At 36.2% G+C, this 12,769-nt stretch overlaps 1 protein-coding gene across 1 annotated transcript in view; it reads right to left on the bottom strand.

The window, feature by feature from the left end:
- Positions 1–12,062, bottom strand: part of TDRD15 (tudor domain containing 15) — a 65,147-nt gene extending 53,085 nt beyond the window's left edge. The window contains exon 1 of the mRNA XM_021924619.2: positions 11,565–12,062. The gene's annotated coding sequence lies outside the window, so the exon portion shown is untranslated. The remainder of the gene's footprint in view (positions 1–11,564) is intronic.
- Between the last annotated feature and the right edge of the window lie 707 nt (positions 12,063–12,769).

The raw sequence follows: 12,769 nt of genomic DNA, 5'->3' as shown, positions 1-12,769 counted from the left end.
ATGAACCTAAAATGCCTCAATATCATTTTGAAATACCTAAAAATTTGGTAAAATCACAAAAGAAAACAAATACACATCACATCATAGTGGTCTGTTACAGTCTCCTACTATGATATACTATGAATAAAAATATAGAGTATTTAAATATAAAATTAATAAGTTTATGCTAATAGATATACATAGAACTTACACCTAACTGAGAATACACAGTTTATTTACTTAGATAACATTTACCAAAAAAATGCCCTTATAGAAGCCACAAAGGAAATTACAGCAAAATTTTAAATATATATATACAAACCACTTATCTAACCACAGTATGTTAAAATTAGAAATTTTTAAAAAATTGAACGCAGACAGCTAGATATTTTAAGTCACTTCTAAATAACTCATTGGATAAGAAAATAACAAAATTGAAGTTTCAAATTATTTTGGAATGAATGAAAATGAAAGCACTCCTGTCCTATACAGACTCTGTGTAGTCAACTTCACCCAATATCTGCTCAATAAATGGTACTGAAGAAAGGGAAAAGATTAGTGATGATCTTAATCATAATTAAAATACTATGTTCATTATCCTCTGATGAGGATGCCCTCGTTGTAGAAAAATTTCTTTTGGAATGACAAAAATGATTTTAAAATGCTGTTCTTAAAAAGAATAGTTACATAGAAAGCAACTATCTAGGATAACTCAGTTATTAAAGAGTCCAGGAGCATTTAGAACTTTGTGAAGCTTTGCAATGGTTAACTGTATTCTAGCATTTCAAATCTTTTTTTAAACAAATAAATAGTAAAGTAACTAAGAGAATAATGGAGTTAAATTTAGGCATAAACTCTAAACATAAAAGCAAGGTACTATATGAAAGGTCTTTGAATAAAACAGGATGGAGAGATGGTGATTCTAATAAAATTTTATCTCTAGGGACATACATAATCAAATTCCTCCAGTATAAGTGCTTTTCAATTATATTCTTATATCTTATTCATTTGTGTGTATTCAGAGTGTTTTATTCTAAGACTCTATCTATGGCTGAATAAATTTCTTGGTATCTACAGGCTTTACATTTTAGTGGAATATTTGTATATAAATGTTTTCATCAAATTACTAAATCAATGACAATTTATGGAACATGAAGACCTGAATTAATAAAATCATTGAAGCAGAAGGAAAGGCTTCATTGATGTTGAGTTCTTAAATATCAAGCTTTATGCATTCTGAACTTATATGAAAATACATTTCTAATGGCAAAAGTTATAAGTACCTAAAAAATAAAGATAGATTTGTATCAAGGAGTTAGAGAAGATGAGGCTTAGGAGATAATTTGAAGCCTATTGGCATAGGGACTTGAAAACTTTAGTTTGAGTCGGACCTCAGAGATTATCTGATGTTCATTTAATCCCTTAACCTTACACTAAAAGGAACAATGCCTCAAGAATCCCTCTAATATCTTATGACCCCTTCCTGGATAATGAGCACAAAATAGCATTCATAATGAGGAATTTGGCCTGTAGTCAGTGGGTAACCACTGGGGGTTCTGAATTGAATTAAAAGAATGACACAGTCGTAATTGTTTTTGGGGACATCTCTTATGATGAGTTAGGATCAGTCAGGCTAAGGAGATCCTTGAAGCCAGTTAGAAGTCTCTTGTGTCAGATTTGAGGAATAAAAACCAAGACAAGAAAATGTCAAGCAACTACATATCCCCCTATTAACATTCTGTAACTTTGAAAAAACATTTATTTATTTATTTATTTTGAGACAGAGTTTTGCTCTTGTTGCCCAGGCTGGAGTGCAATGGCGCAATCTTGGCTCACTGCAACCTCCACCTCCCAGGTTCAAGCAATTCTGTCTAGTTTTTCATTGTTATTATTATAATCATTATACTAAAAGAAATTTAGGATCCAACAGTGTCACATACTGAATGACAAGAGGAAAGTTGTCATTGTTGTCATTATTGAAGAATTCCACCAATGGAGAAAAATTACTTCGTAGGAAGAACACAGGTTTTGTAATCAGAGAGCATGTTCAAATACCAACTCAGCCACTTTCCAGCTAACTTCGATATTTCACCTGTCTTAGTGGAGGCTATCATCCACGATAGCCTTCAGCACTGTGATGTGTGATGTTATCCTAAGGCTCGAGCTGGTACTACTACCTTCCTCCTTGGGAGAGCAGTAGGGAAAGGGCAAACCTGGGAGTCCTAGCTTCATCATTAGTGTATATTCCTTCAGTTGCATTATTATTTGTTTTGAGTTTTGAGACCCCTCTTTTGTGGGGCTCTGAGTATCCTCTGATATTCACCCAAAAGGCAAGTTTCAGCCAAATTTTACAGTGTATTAGGAACACATCACTCAGTTCCAAACCAATTTCAGTTTCCCTAATCTCACCTCTGAGCTCAACTCTCCCAGAACAATGTGGGCAATAAAACAGGGTAAAACTAGAATCTCCTTTTCTCAAGTTATTTCCTAAAAGTTCCCCTTGATGCCTTCCCTTTCCAATTCACCACTTTCTACCTATATAAGTCCCCAGCACTCTTCTGCTTCCCCATGAATCCTCATGGGTTTGTGTGTGTATGCGTGACTTTCTGAGTATGGTTTCTTAAGAGGAGTTCCTTCAACTCCTTTCCCTCTTACGTCCATCTCAAGATTTTGGCTTAGGGAAGAAGTCATTAGGCAATACTAGTTTGACATTTTATCTTTTTAGAGATGAGGAAGGTGAAGAACAAATACACTTTAGGGGCTAGGCTAAAGTCACATATTTGATAAATGATTTGACTTCAGGAATCTTCATTCTAAGGCCTTTGCATTTTAGCATGCTGCTATGGGGATATTAAATAATTTGAAATTAGAAAACTAGATCAATGAAATAGAATTGATAGTCCAGAAGATGACCAGTATATATGAGGATTTTTTATGCAATAAAAACAGCATTTCAAATCAATGTTGAAAAATTGATTTGTCAATAAATGGCATTAGTAAAAATTATTAAGGTTCAACCTTTTACTACTATTGATGCCAAAATAAACTTCAAATAAATCCAAGAAATAAAGGTAAAAAAAAAATGAAATCATAGAAGAACTAGAAGAAAACACAGAATAAATATTTTTAGTAGAGAAGACTACATAAGATACAAAATTTTTATGTCTTCTGAACATCAATTCTACTTCTGGGACTATATCCTACCAATCAACTTACACATAACCACAAAGATAGGTATACTGGCTGTTTATTGCAGCATCTTTTAAAAATTGTTGTTGCTTTTCTTTAACAGAGAAGGACTTGATGCAACTTAAAAATGTTTTATGGGGCATAGGGGTTTGTTCAACAAATAGATACAGTAAGAGGTATATATATGCAATAATAGAAAATATAGCCATTGAAAAAGTAACATAGATGTATACCTGCTCATATTATATCAAAGACAATACTTTGTACCAAGTTCAGAAGTTGTCAGTCATTTTTAATCATTAGCTTGAAAAAGGGAGAAATGAAATCAAACCCTACCGATAAGACATACTTGTGTATTGGGGGTTAGTTATCAAGGTTGGTAAGTGTGTGGGGAGGGGATGGTTGGTGAGAGAATAAATCAGTTTAGCTTCTTTGGAGCGGAGGGCAATGTGATAATATCTGCCATCACTTACTAGTTGTGTCATGCTGAGCTTTATTTTCTTCATAGGCAAATTGGAAATACTAATACCTACTTCCTAGTTTTATTTCAATGAGGCACAGTGCCAAGCACATAGTTGGTATTTAATAAATATTAACTCTTGTCTTAGCTCAGAATGCCATAGCAAAATACCATAGACTGGATGGCTTAAAAGAAAGAAGTTTGTTTCTCACAGTTATGGAGTCTGGTGAAATCCAAGATTAAGGTGCTGGTAAGGTAGGTTTCATTCTGAGTTCTCATCTTGTGGCTTGTAGGTGGCTGCCATCTCACCATGTGCTCACATGACTTCTTTGTATACATATGTGCAGGAAGAGAGAGACAGCAAGCAAACTCCCTCATGTCTCTTCTCACAGGGCTCCACCCACACAACCTCATCTAATCTTAATTACCTTCCAAAAGCCCCATTTTCCAAACTCCATCACATTGGGAGTTAGGGCCTTAATATATAAATGGCAGAGGGGTTGAGGCATAAACATTGAACCTGTAACATTCCATCCCTGGACTCCCAAAATTCATGTTCTTCTCATATGCAAAATATATACTCACTCCATTCCAATAGCCCTGAAGTCTTAACTCATTTTAGCATCAGTTCTTAAGTCTGAAGTCTCATCTAAATAGTATCTAAATCAAATATGGGTAACACTATAGAGGTATAATTCATCCTGAAGCAAAAAAATTCCATTCTAGTGATGAGCCTATGAAACCAGACACATTACATGCTTCCAAAATACAATGGTGGGGCAGGCATAGGATGGGCATTCCCATTTCAAAGGGGAGAACTACAAAAGAAGAAAGAGGTGATAGCAAGTCCGAATCTAGCAAGGTAAATTCCATTAGGTCTTAAAGTTCAAGAATTATCTGCTTTGGTTTGATATTCTGCCCTCTCTAGGCCCATTGGAGTGGCAGTGTAACCCCCCAGCTCTGTGGGTGGCCCAACCCCTTCTGTTCTGTGGGGGTAGCCTTATTATCTCAGCTGAGGGTAGGGGGAAGCTCCATTCATTGAATTCTCAGAAAGGTCCCCATCCATGATCTGCTGGACACAGTACTACTCTTTGAAACTGAGGTGGAGGCAGCCTGTCCCACCGGGCTCCAACCATAGTGAGAGTGGTAGCAGCCCTAAGGATCTCTGAATCATCTTTGGGTTTCTTCTCTGTTCTTGAAAGGCAGCACATGTTCAAAGCAAAATACTCTATGGTTTCATCCTATAAAATCCTATAAGTCTGACAGCCTTCCTCCATTCTCTACTACCTTCTCTGTCTCCTTTACTTCAAACTGGCAGTATCTCTGATGGCATAATCCAATCTCTATTCCCAGCCTCTGATGAGATGGCTGATTAAGTCCATGAGTTGCACCCATGATCTCTTTTTCAAATGGTTCTTTAGCCACACCCTTGTTCTCTTCAGAACAAGCTTTCTTCTTCTTTTGCAATAATGATAGGTTGAGAATTTTCCAAAACGTTTTGCTTAAAAATTCATTATTCAATTCATGTTTCTACTTTTGCATTTTATTATAAGCAGTCAGAATAAACTAAGCTGCTCCTTCAAACACTTTGCTTAGCAATCTCCTCAGCTAAATATCCAGTTTCACTGCTTACAATTTTTACCTCACACAAAACACCAGAACATAGTTCAGCCAAGTACTTTGCCACTTTGTAACAAGAATTGCCTTTCTTCCAGTTTACAAAAACATGTTCCTTATTTCCATGCCAGAACCATCCTTAATGTTTATATTTCTAGCATGCAACTCAAAACTCTTCTGACCTCATTTACACTCCCACCAACAGTGTAAAAGCATTCCTATTTCTCCACATCCTCTCCAGCATGTGTTGTTGCCTGACTTTTTAATAATCACCATTCTAACCCGCGTGAGATGGTATCTCATTGTGGTTTTGATTTGCATTTCTCTAATGACCAGTGATGATTAGATTTTTTTCATGTTTATTGGCCACATAAATGTCTTTTTTTGAGAAGTGTCTGTTCATATCCTTCACCCACTTTTTGATGTGTTTTTTTTTTCTTGTAAATTTGGTTAAGTTCTTTGTAGATTCTAGATATTAGCCCTTTGTCAGATGGATAGACTGCAAAAATTTTCTCCCATTCTGTAGGTTGCCTGTTCATTCTGACGATAGTTACTTTTGCTGTGCAGAAGCTCTTTAGTTTAATTAGACTTCATTTGTCAATTTTGGCTTTGGTTGCCATTGCTTTTGGTATTTTAGTCAAGAAGTCTTTGTCCATGCCTATGTCCTGAATGGTATTGCCTAGGTTTTCTTCTAGGAATTTTATGGTTTCAGGTCTTACATTTAAGTCTTTAATCCATCTTGAGTTAATTTTTGTATAAGGTGTAAGGAAGGGGTCCAGTTTCAGTTTTCTGCATATGGCTAGCCAGTTTTCCCAACACCATTTATTAAATAGTGAATCCTTTCCCCATTGCCTATTTTTGTCAGGTTTGTCAAAGATCAGATGGTTGTAGATGTGTGGCGTTATTTCTGAGGTCTCTCTTCTGTTCCATTGGTCTATATATCTGTTTTGGTACCAGTACCATGCTGTTTTGGTTACTATAGCCTTATAGTATAGTTTAAAGTCAGGTAGCATGATACCTCCAGCTTTGTTCTTTTTGCTTAGGCTTGTCTTGGCTATACTGGCTCTTCTTTTATTCCATATGAAATTAAAGTAGTTTTTTCTAATTCTGTGAAGAAAGTCAATGGTAGCTTGATGGGGATAGCATTGAATCTATAAATTACTTTGGGCAGTATGGCCATGAATGACAGTGTGGTGATTCCTCAAGGATCTAGAACCAGAAATACCTTTTGGCCCAGCAATTCCATTACTGGGTATATACCCAAAGGATTATAAATCATTCTACTATAAAGACACACGGACATGTATGTTTATTGCAGCACTGTTCACAATAGCAAAGACTTGGAACCAACCCAAATGCCCATCAATGATAGACTGGATAAAGAAAATTTGGCACATATACACCATGGAATACTATGCAGTCATAAAAAAGGATGAGTTCATGCCCTTTGCAGGGACATCGATGAAGCTGGAAACAATCATTCTCAGCAAACTAACACAGAAACAGAAAACCAAACACTTGTGAAGTTCTTATGCCAGGGACCCAGGCACACTAAAACATTGATACTTAACCATAAGATTGTAGAATGTTTCCCCTCCCTGACTTTACCAGCCCATCAATAGGGCTCTAATACACAGACATTCAAAACAGAAAATTACAGACCAATATCTCTCATGAACATAGAAGCAAAAATCCTTTAAAAATATTAAATCAAATTCAACAATGTATAAAAAACAATTACAAATCATGACCAAGTGGGATTTATTCCAGGTATTCAAATCTGGTTCAACATTCAAATCAATATAACCCATCACAACACTGAATATAACCTAGCACCTCAACTAGCTAAGGAAGAAAAATCATGATGATATCAAGTAATTCAGAAAAAGCACTTTAAAAAATCCAAAAGCAATTCTTGATAAAAACTCTCAACAAAATAAAAATAAAGATGAACTTCCTCAACTTGAAAAAGAACAGCTACCAAAAGAAAGAAAAAAAATATGTTAACATCATATCAAAAAACTAAATTTTTCCCCAAAGAATTGTGTACACAGCAAGAATGTCTCTCTCTCACTATTCTTACTCAACATTGTACTGGAGGTCCCAGCTAGTGTGATTAGACAGAAATTTAAAATGCACCAATTGGGAAGAAAAAAAACCTATCTGCATGCACAGATGGTATGATTATCGATGTAGAAGATCCCAAATAATCACCAAAAAAATTTCCTAGAACTAAAAAGTGATTATACGAGGTTTCCAGGTTACATGACTGATATACAAAAGTCGATGTTTTTTCTATATACCAATAAAATACTATTTATAATAACATTGAAAAATGAAATAAATCTAACAAAATATGTATAGGATAGCCATGCAGAAAACTACAAAATTCTGATTTTAAAAAAATCAAGGATCTAAATGAAAGCAGACATAGTCCATAATTATGGATTGACAGATTTAATAGTCAGTTTTTCATAAATTGATTTATAGATTCAATATTAACCCAATAAAAATCACAGCAAGCTACATTATGGGTACGAACAAAATGACTCTAAGGTTCATATGAAAAAGCAAAAGACCGTGAATACCGAACACAATATTAAAGAAGAATAAAGTCAAAGGACTGAAATTTCCTAACTTCAAGACTTACTATGATGCTAAAGCAATTAAAACAGTGTGGTACTCGAGAAAGAATAGACACATAAATCGCTGGAATGGCACACAGAGCCTAGAAATAAACCCACACAAACAGTCAAGTCTTCTGTGACAAAGGAGCAAAGGCAATTCCATGGAGAAAGAATCATCCTTTCAACAAATGTGCAAGAACAATTGGAAGTCTACATGTAAAAATATAAAACAAGACATAAGCTGCGAGCAGTGGCTCATGTTGTAACCTCAGCAGTTTGGGAGGCTGAGGAGGGCAGATCACTTGAGGTCAGGAGTTTGAGACCAGCCTGGCCAACATGGTGAAACCCTGTCTCTACTAAAAATACAAAAATTAGCTAGGCATGGTGGTGAGTGCCTGTAATCCCAGTTACTTGGAAGGCTGAGGCAGGAGAATCTCTTGAAACCAAGAGACGGATGTTGCAGTGAGCTGAGGTCATGCCACTGCACTCCAGCCTGTGCAACAGAGAGAGACTCCATCTTAAAAATAAATAAATAAATAAAATAAAACAAGACATAGACCTTAAACTTTTAAAAAATTAACTCAATATGGATTGGACATAAATGTAAAACACAAAACTACGAAACTTCCAAAAGAAAATATAGAAGAAAATGATAGGTTGAACTTTATTAAAATTAAAATGTTCTTCTTTGCAAAAGGCACTTTTAAGAGAATGAAGAACCATTCACAGACTGGGAAAAAATATTTGCAAAATACATATCCCTAGCCCAGTCTAAAGGCATGTATCTCTACTCTAATCATGATAAAAACATCAGTTAAATCCCAAAAGAAGGACACTTTACGATGTCCTACCACTACTCCTCAAAACTGTTGAGGTCATTAAAAGCAAGAAAAGTCAGAGAAACTGTCACAGCCAGAGGAAGCCTAGGGAGACATGATGACCAAATGTAATATGGTATCCTTGATGAGATCCCAAAATAAAAAAAAAATAAAACAATAAAGCAGATTATATAAAACTTAAGAAAATCTGAATAAATTATGGACTTCAGTTAATGATAATTTATCATCGTTGGTTCATTAGTTGTAACAAGTATACCACACTAATAGGGGAAACAGAGCATATATGGGAAATCTTTGTACTATCTTCTCAATTTTTCTGTAAATCTAAAATTTCTAAAAAGTAAAGTTTATTTTTTTAAAGTAAAGTTAGACCACTTTCTCACACCATGCCAAAAAAAAAAAAAAAATACTCAAAATGGATCATAGACCTTCAGGTAAAAGTTAAAACGATAAAGCTTTTAGAAAAAAAAAATATAAAAGTAAATCTGTGTAACCTTTGTTTCTTAGTGGTTTCCTAAAAATGACAATAAAAGCATAAGTGACAAAAGAAAAAACAACATAAATTGTTGAACTTCATCAAAATTATAAAACATTTATACTTCAAAACATACCATCACGAAAATAAGAGGACAAACCAAAGAATGAAAGAAAATATTTGCAAATCATATATCTGGCAAAGGACTTGTAGCCATAATTAAGAATTCTTAAAACTCAAGAATGAAATGACCACCCAATTTAAAACTGGACAAAGGATATGAATAGACATTTCTCCAAAGAAGATTTATAAGTTGCCTATAAGCACTCAGAAAGATGCTCGACATCATTAACCATCAGGAAAATACAAATTGAAACCACAATGAGATACGAATTCATATTCACTGGAATGATTGTAATCAAAAAGAAAGATAATGTAGATGTGGAGAAGCCGGAACTCCGCTTCATTGCTGATGGGAATGTAAAATGACGTAGCTGCCTTGGAAAACAGTCTGTATTATAGAACAAATTCCTCCTCTCTATTTTTATTCCCACTTCCCTATCTAGCCTGGAGTCCTGCAATGGCTCTGACTATCCTCCTGCAGTATTATCCAATAATTTATTTAAGACCTCCCCTGATACATAGGCATGGTGGCAATAGAAATCCAGTCTATTAGCTTGTCTCTCCAAATCTGATCATGACCATTCTTCTTCCTTGTGAGGACTGACTTGTCTTGTATTCTATAGATCAGGGGTCCCCAAGCCCAGGGCCTCAGACGGGTACCACTCTCCGGTCTGTTAGGTTCCAGGCCACAAAGCAGGAGGTAAGTGGCAGGTGAGCCAGCATTATGGCCTGAACTCTGCCTCCTGCCAGATCAGCAGCAGCATTAGATTCTCATAGGAACATGAACCCTATTGTGAACTGTTCATGTGAGGGGTCTAGGTTGTGCACTCCTTATGAGAATCTAACACCTGATGATCTAAGGTGGAACAGTTTCATTTTGAAAATATCACCCCTGCATCCCCAGTCCCATCTCACTCCCAATCCCCATCTGTGGAAAAATTGTCTTCCACAAAACCAGTCCCTGGTGTCAAAAAGGTTGGGAACCACTGTTATATATGAACTAGGAGCTCATATGTGATGATAATTCTTAAAACAACCCTCTTATTCTTCAACTGCCTTGCACAGAAGAAGGGTGGAAGTGCTGGAAGTTCTTGCCGTTTCGATTCATTATGTTTTACTTGTCTTTGAAATTCCACAGAAAATTTATATAGAATTGCATTTCATTTTTTTGTATATGTATATGTATATATTTGTATGTATTTATATTTAGAAAGTAATTATTCATGGAAGAGAGAGGAAAAGGTCACATTCTAATTCTGTTACCTATTCATGTTTCAGGGCCCATATCTAATGCCACTTACTCTTACTGCATGAAGACTTTCCAGATCCTTCTAGCCAGGTGTCTTTTTTTGTCTTATTGAACCTCCAAACTGCTTTGCACATCTTTTTCCTTGCTTGCTTGGTTTCGTTTATTTTAGTAATTCATAAAGTTACTAACCTTATTGTAAACTCTTTTACTGGCAGCTGATTAGATAGAATATATCTAAGCTCTCTAATACTTAGACACTTAATATAAATGATTATATTATTATGTAATTTATAAATATAAAATATATTTATATTTATGAAATATAATTTTATAAATATTGTATAATATAAATGATTGTATTATTGTATAATTTTATCTTCATATCTTATTGCTCTAATTTCAATAGAAGCTCTTTAAGAATGAGAACTGTGTTTCGCTTTTCTGTACTGTTTGAGAATAACATAAAAATCAGTGCTGAGTGAATGAATGAATGAATGAACCAACTTAAGATTAACTTTGTAGTGACAAGGGAGCCCTTGGAGGGGCTACTACAGTTCCAGTTGTTATCGTTGCCCTAAGAGCGCTTTCTTGGTCCTGGACATCCTCCTCCAAGGAAGGAAGGTGGTAGAGTGGAGAGTGGTCTAGAAACGGGAAGCCTGGTGTTTGGTCTTGAATCTGCCACTAGATAGCTGCGTGATCTTGGAGGGCTCCACTCTCTCTGAGCCTCATATAGCCAGAAAAGGAATGTTCCTTTCAGTTCTAACATTCTAGGATTCTTGAAACCACTGGTCCTTATTACAATAAAGAAACAAAGTACCAAAATAAACTTGGGATTGAGCAAATGACTGTTTCTGTTCTCACATCCCAGTAATAGCCAGCACCTCAATGAATGCCTACTATATGCAGACACTGTTTTAAGTGCGTCACTTCAATTGACTTATTTATTCCTATAGATAAGACTTTTATTCCATTTTCATATGAAGCATATAAAACATATGTGACTTACATGCCTGTTGGCAGAGCCAACTTTAGATCCAGACACTCTGGCTCTAGAGGCTGTGCTCTTCATCTCACTGCTTATCCAGGGCATACGAGTGGCACCAGCCTTCTCTTCTGCCCCCAGAGCCCCTGGCCTTAATTTCATCGCCGTACATCTCATGGAAAGATGAAACCCTTGTTTCAGTATGAAGTGATAATTCCAAAAGATGTTGTGAGAGAACACAATCCCCCGGAGAGCAAAGAGATATTTGCTGATGACTTCACTTGGGGCAAGGACCTTCGTTTTATTTGACATTACAGGTGCTGAATTGGGAAACCAAAGTGTGGAAAGGCTTCTGACCTGACTTTTGGAAAGAATGTGGCTCTTTTCTCAAAGCCTCATCAAACACGAGGTGGAAAGGTGAGCCCTGTCATTGCAACACCACCTGTTTTCCTCCTGCCCAGAAGATCCTGCTTCATTTGACATTAGGGAAGTCTTCCTCTATTTGGCAGTTCTTCCTCAGGAACTGTAAATCCAGGAGCCACGAGGGCACTGTTCCCTGTTCTCCACCACAGCTCACAAGGATATCAGCTAGGAAAAGCCTACTGCGATGGTTAGGCAGGCCTTTTAAACCTAGGTCAGGAAGAATAAGTAAACAAGGGAGCTTCCACCGTAGGAAACATGTACTTTGAGTCCAGCAAAGTAACCAGTAAGATAAAGATGACTAACAAAGATTGTGATCCGCATTCAGAGCTGCTGGCCTCCCTGCTTTTTCAGCCAGATGTTTCCCTCTCATTTTTTTTCTTCTCTCCTTACCTTCCCTTTGCTCCCTTCAGTTTCTCTCTCCACCTGACTTCTTCCCCAAGTACCCACAGGACTATGTTATTGCCATCTTTTCTCTTTCTAGGTCACCAGGGAAAAGAGCCTCATATAAATGCATATAAACCATTCTGAATACCTACATATGTATGGCAGGCATTCGCACTTTGATTATTTATCCATATACTCCTTCATTCATTAGACGATTACTCAGTGCCTGTTCAGTACCAAGTCTTAGCTGTCCACCCCCTACCTCCCCAGACATAAGGTATCTACCTTAGGACAGACATATTTTGGTATTTCCCCAGGGATGTTGGTTTTGGCTAGAAAAGGCCCAAGGTAACATAAATTAGAGCATATGCTTGATAGGTTATCATTGATTATGGATTTAGAGTCTGGTAGAAACCAGGCTT

This window comes from Papio anubis, chromosome 14 (assembly GCF_008728515.1).
Source record: "Papio anubis isolate 15944 chromosome 14, Panubis1.0, whole genome shotgun sequence".
Taxonomy (NCBI): domain Eukaryota; kingdom Metazoa; phylum Chordata; class Mammalia; order Primates; family Cercopithecidae; genus Papio; species Papio anubis.
The sequence above is the reverse complement of the archived record's forward strand: the minus strand, read 5'-3'. Positions and strand labels throughout refer to the sequence as shown.